General features: G+C 35.4%; 1 non-coding gene across 1 annotated transcript; it reads left to right on the top strand.

Moving 5' to 3' along the window:
- The first annotated feature begins 5,804 nt into the window (after positions 1–5,804).
- On the top strand, positions 5,805–5,910 carry LOC121230170 (small nucleolar RNA R71). The gene has a single exon (XR_005928121.1). It is a non-coding gene; the product is annotated as a small nucleolar RNA R71 (small nucleolar RNA).
- The last annotated feature ends 1,057 nt before the right edge of the window (positions 5,911–6,967 follow it).

Here is a 6,967-nt window from a genome sequence, read left to right as displayed (position 1 = left end):
CATCTTTCCTTGTTTCAATTCAAGAAATTCCTTCTGTTTCTGATCGATAAATCGCTGATTAATATATTTCTTCCAAAATTCTTCCAAGAAGAAATCCCAGGTTACTTTTTCCTTTGAAACTACGGATATCAGAGTCTTCCACCACTGATAGGCTGAATCTTTCAGTAATGACACTGCACATTTTAAACACTCCTCAGGTGTGCAAGATAATTCATCAAATATACGCATAATATTTTCAAGCCAGAACTCTGCTTTTTCTGGATCATCATCAATGTTTTCTCTAAGTTCTTCAGCCCCTTATTTACGAAGCTTATCTATCGAAAGTCTTCTCAATCGTACAATATCAATACTTTGCGGAGCTGCGGGGATAGGTTGTGGTATAGGTGGGGGAGGAGGAGGTTGAACATTAGGATTTGCTCTAATAAAATTAGTATACTAGTCATTCATCATTTGAAGGAAAGCATTCCTAGCTTCGTCTTCTTATCCCGATGTCTCATGTCTACTTTCTACAAGTGTAGTCCCTTGCACAGGAGCCGACGCATTACTTTTAGCATCATCAGTCGCTGCTCGATCAAGATCCATTACTAAAGAAAACAAAACACAGTTTAGTAATGTCGGAAGTCACCACACTATCACAATTATTTATGGCATGTATAGATAGACTTTACCACTCACTATACTGGTCCAAGAACTGACTAAACCACAGCTCTGATACCACTAAAATGTAACACTCCATACCCGTGTTCAATACAAGAACAGAATATGAGTATTACTAGAACAACGTACGTATAATTATAGCAAATCAAGACATAAAATGATTATCTAAATTTAAATCAGTCAATTGATCACTCATCTTTTTCTAAAAAAAATTGAATTCACATATATCATAAACTTATAATGTAACTAACATTAGATCATACCGATAACAAAATACGAATGAAATATCTAACATTAGAATTCAACTTTTAAAGTAATAATACTAAAATTTATAACAAAATACTCAAGCCTTCTATACATGTCATATGTCCAAAATGTGTTTACAAATACCAAAAGCAAGAATGAATACCGTTGGTGAGCTTCCGACAAGTTTTCCCCGAATCACGAGAAAACTTGATTTCACTATAACTGTGTATCAATATGTGTAATCATGGTATATCCACTTTGCACCACGTTACATGTAAAATCGTGGTATATCCACTTAGCACCACGTTTTCCATTCTGAATGTTCAACCGAGATTTCCTCATTTAATCTCAATTCATCAACCACAAATCACCGTTAGTGTCCATTAATTGAACAATACTAAAACTTATTTCACATGTCACAAAATAAAATATTATAACATAATAAAACAATACATTATTTACATATAAACTTACCTCGGTGCAAAATAAAGAAATTTTGCAATTTTGTCCACAATCTTTTCCTTTCCTCGATCAAGGTTGATTCCACGTCTTTCTTGATTATGGAGCTTGGAAGCTTGAAACAAACCCTAGCTATGGAGAACCCTTGAAATTTCGTCCTAATGAAAAATATGGACATATTTTGCCATCTTTTTCCTTTTTTTTAATCTTTTAATTACCAAATGACTAAAATACCCTTCATTAAAAACTTTGGTTATTTCTACCTATGTATGTCCATTTTTGTCCATGAAAACCTAATGGTATAATTACCATTTAAGGACCTTTACTTCAATTATGCTCTTTAATTAAATCCTTTAACATCTAGAACTCATGTTTATCACCTTTTGCAATTAAGTCCTAATAGGCAAATTAGACATGCAATTCATGAAATTTTCTATTGATATTCTAACACATGCATTCTAATTACTCGATAAATTATAAAAATTAATTGAAATAAATTTTTCTACTTTAGAATTGTGGTTTCAAAACCACTATTTTGTTTAGGCCCTAATTCGGCCTATCACATGTCTCTTGGTGTTGAATTTGAAAACAAGTCAGTATGCTCCACCCGGCCTCACATATGGGCGTGTGACTTGGCCATATGGCATAAGTTCGTATACCCTATAGGTTTGGCACGGCCTAGCACACAGCTTGGCACAGGGGCACGTGTGGCCATTTTTAGGGCACACGGGCTAGCCACACGGGTAGGTGTTTTGGCCATGTGACCCAAGTCAGAGAGTTACACGGGGTCGGACACGAGCTGGGACACGACCATGTGCTCTTATTTCGAATGTCTACACGGGTGTGTCTGGTGGCCGTGTGAGACATACGGCTTGGGCACACGAGCGTGTGTCCCCTGTTTTGAGGAAAATTTTCTAAGTTTTGTAAAAGTTTTATAAATTATTGGTTTAGTCCTGAACCACTCTCAAAGCTTGTTTAGGGCCTCATAGGCTCATATTAGGGACAATTTGATTGAGATTGAATGACGAATGGTTGAATTGAGAAAATGTATGCTAAATGAATGTTTAATTGTCTTGTGAGTTCGGTGTAATGCTCAGTAACCCTATTCCAACGATGAATACGGATGAAGGGTGTTACATGTAATGCCTCAACAATTCGGTGTATGCTCCATTGTGATTGTCACGGTAGAAAAATGTTGTGACATGCTAAATTCCCTGACCTATTCAAGAAAAAAAGAGAAAATTTGGAATAATAATAAATAATTGATGTTAGGTGGCAAATGAACTAAGTGGGTTAGAAGATATTTTCTATACAACAGAAGAGGAAAGCGGATGAGTATTTAGGAGATTTTGTTTTTTAAGATGTTTCTGCATTACCTTTTCTAGACAAATTTTAGCAATTCGAACAAACTTTAGGACAGAGAAAATTGTTGAAAACTAAGATATACATTGTTTTTTAGACAGATATGCAGTATCAAAGGGTTTCAAGCTAGGAAAAATATTTGCATTAGTACATAAAGGAGTGAAGTTTTACTGGGGCAAAGTGCAAATGATATGCCAGCACGAGTATCGCAGCAATGCCAGGAAGACTGAGTCAAATGTTTCACGCGCAGCTGTTTTAGTTTGAAATTTAAACTTGTACTAGATAAATAACCCTACAAAAGATGAGAAGATTAACACAAACTGATTGGTTGAACTCTATCTATAAAAGGGCGATAAAGGGAACCTCAAAAGGCATCCCAAAGAGAAGTAGAAGAGTAAGAGATCTCAAGTGGAAGTGAAAGTCATCCTCTCAATCAACACAAGGCTGTGCTGCTGAAGTCTGGACCAGCGAAAGCTATTTTCTCGATGTTCTTCTATTATTTCCTTAGTGCTCTTGTGAACTTATTTGGTTGTAAACAATAGTGATGGTTTAGAATTATATTTTCCATCCGATGATTTAAATCTTATTGAGTTAGAGATATTTTGATGATACTTAACTATTTTAAGTTTCTATGGTATAAATCTAATTATTTTACTGCCCATTCAATTATTTAAGGTTAGATTACTTAACTAATATTGGATGGCATAAGCAATATTCAAATGATACTTGTGTCATAAAGAAGGAATTATACAGGTTATTCTAATAGGACCCTGTATTAGCTGGGATAGTGACTTAAGGTTTCGCCCTTGAAAGAAGCAGGGCACTTTAGGACTTTTATGCACAGTAAGTTAATCAATACTTTGTCACGACATTAGTGCTAGTAAGGTTGATTCTGAGTAATCCCAACCTTCCACATAAATATCCCAGACACTATACTTGATTCTCTGTCGAAATATCTTCGCCTTAAAATTTTTAGTTGATTAATTTTTTTCATTATATATTATTCACATAATAGTTTCCATATTTACATTTTTGTTATCACCTTTACCATCACAATTCCAATTATTTACCAATCATCGCATATTTACCTTAGTTTTTACCATAACATTTCCTTCAATCATTTTACTATGGCATTAACTTAGCCCTATTAAGTTAACTTGACCAATTTGTGCCTCAATCCGGTCCTCGTAGGGACGATACTCACTTACCTCTTTATTGCTTGAATCGACGTGTATACTTGCACAAAAATAGCACACCATTTTACACACGACAAATATACATAGAATTAAAATTCAATTAAGAATGTCAAGTTTTGCTGCCGAATTCATCCATCAGCTCAATGTGTGCCCATGGATGCTCTTCTTGTTTTGTTTATATCAATGTTCGTCTAGCATCCATAATGCTACTCCACCTTCCTTCACTTGTCTCATTCTTTAAACTTTTTTCTATCTACATTGATTAGAGAAAACACTTCCCATGGCTTAAGGTAATTAGAGATTTTTACAGATATTCCAAAGCATTGTTTTCTTAATTTCTCACTATTTGCCTTATTCTGTTGGTGACCACATTTAAAATTTTTTGTCTCACCATTGATCCTCATTGTTAACTCATTTTTTTCTTAATCAATGGTTGACCTTAACGTTGCTAGAAGCGTCTTCCCAACAGACTGGGTATTTCTCGATTATCTTCAAAATCTTGAATAATAAAATCAGTCGAGATGATAAAGCTTCTCACTTTAACCAGCACATCTTCAATTACACCTTTCAGTTGTACTGAAGACCTATCAACTAATTGCAGTGTGATTTGAGTACTTTTAATCTCCCCTAACATGAGTTTTACATAAATAGATAAGGGCATTAAATTAATATTGGTTCCTAAATTACATATGAATGTCCCCTATCTCTATAGGTATTGTAAAACTCCCTGGGTCTTTTAGTTTTGGAGGCATCTATTTGTATATAATCGCACTACATGAGGCACTTACATTAACTTACTATTCTATTTTTATTTTCCTATGTCTGGACATAATTTTTTTTTAAAATATTTGGCCTATTTAGGAGATTTTTCAATTAAATCAATTAGAGGCAAGTTTCAATTAAATCTCGTCTTTGTTTTTCTTCTACCTGTGAAGGGAATTGTATCCTTGTAAGTGTAGGCTCCTTAATTAGCTTGACTTCCGGTTCAACTACCGGTTCAACTTCCTCTTTTGGTTCTAGTTTTGTCTCAGTTTCTTGTGGATTTTCTTAAAGATCCTCAAAATATTCTTTCTTCTCCTCATGAGCTGGTTTTTCCAGGCTACTTAGTACTTTACCTGAACGGAGTGCGATTACTTTCACATGCTTTTTCAGCTCTCTTCGAGGATTATTTTCTGTGTTGCTTAGAATTCCAGTGCCAATTTTTCTTTTGATGTCTCCCATCATGGTCATTAATTGGCTCATCTGATCTTCTAGCTTAGGCAATGTTTCCATAGTGTTAGTTGACTCAAACTGTACTTGTTTTACTTCAATCCTCATTGACTGGATCTCTCCCTCGATTCGATCCAAGCGTTGACCACATACAATATGGTCATTTGGGTTGGTCATTTACTGAGGCTTCTACAAATAAAAAGGTTGATAATTAGTATTTTTAATTGGTTATGCACTGTTACCTCATTCTTAATTTTTTCCACATCTCATGTTTGGGTGATCTCTCCAACCAGGATTATAAATGTTCAAGTACGGGCTTCCACCCCTATTCTTAACATACTTAACATCCTCAGTTAGTTATTAATGTAATGAAAAAGAGGTTTGTTTCCTCCACATGTACATGATGTACTAGATGAGGACTTTATTTGGTTGAGTCTATCCACAATTTGTTGGTATCTATCATCCTCCTAGACAACTTTTACCATAGATGATTTCTGGCAATATGTATAGCGTCCGGTTTGCCACTAGCAGGAATTGATCGCAATGTTTTCTATCAACTCATATGTATTTTTATATATTCTGTTCATTAAGGCTCCTCCTACGGCTCCATCTAGTCTTGAACGTGCATGCACATCCAACCCATTATAAAACATTTGCAACTTCAGCTACTCGGGCAATCCATAATGTGGGCATCTTTGTATTAGCTTTTTAAAATGCTCCCAAGCTCCGTGAAAGCTCTCTTCTTCTAATTATTTGAACGTTGCGATCTCTCTTCTCAATTGGACCATCTTGGTAATAGGGAAAAACTTTTGTAGAAATTTTCCTGCAATTTAATCCAATGTCATGATAGATCTTGGTGCCTACGAATCTAACCAAGAAAAGGAATTATCAATTAAGGAGAAAAGGAACAGTCAAAGAAGAATAGGGCCATCAGTGACCGCATTGCATTTAAATGTATCACAAAGCTGAAAGAACCGTTTTAAATGCTAATTTGGGTCCTTCGTCATTGTGCCTCTAAACTGCAAATTGTTTTGGATCATCTGGATCATGTTTAGTTTATTTCAAAATTGTTAGCCATGATGGTGGGCCTTGTGATGCTTCCTTGAACCATATCTAGGTTTGGTAGCACGTAATCCCTTAGGGTTCTTTAGTTTCGCACCATATGTATATTTTTAGGTAGCTACTGTGGTGGTAGTGGTGGTAAGTCCTATAGGTTATTCTTGTTAATCTCATCAAATAGCAGATTATAGTGTGGTAAATTCCCTACAGCAGGTGGTTGATTTGGCATCCACTATTACTGCTGTTGTTGTCGACGATTTTGGCGAATTAGTCTCTCCGTGTCAGTAGCTGGCTCTATAAGTGCTCCCCAACTATGAATCATATACTAAAACAAAAAAGAAAATAGAAGATGTTAGTAAAAATAAAAATAAAATTTGTGTCTATAATTTATTGATTTCCTAATTATTTTATTAGAACGTAAAAATTAAAATCAATTTAGTAGCATTGCCTCCCCAGCAACGACACCAACAACTTGATCGTCTCCTAATGTACCAATGTTCAGAGTGTGAATACTACAACTAAAGATAGAGATTTGAAGCGGTGTCCCTTTTCGAATGTCCACGGGCTGTGACACTAGCATGTCTTTGGCTGTGTGAAACACACGGCCGGGCCATACGGGCGTGTGTCCCCTGTATTTTGAAAAACTTTCTAAGTTTTCTAAAAGTTCTTTGAGTTATCGGTTTAGTCTCAAAGCACTCCTAAAGCATGATTTGGACCTCGTAGACTCGTATTAGGGAAATGTGAATGATTTTCACTGATGTTTATTTGGAATTTGAAAA

Source organism: Gossypium hirsutum, chromosome A05, assembly GCF_007990345.1.
Source record: "Gossypium hirsutum isolate 1008001.06 chromosome A05, Gossypium_hirsutum_v2.1, whole genome shotgun sequence".
NCBI lineage: Eukaryota > Viridiplantae > Streptophyta > Magnoliopsida > Malvales > Malvaceae > Gossypium > Gossypium hirsutum.
Note: the sequence above shows the minus strand (reverse complement) of the source record. Positions and strands in the feature narration are given on the sequence as shown.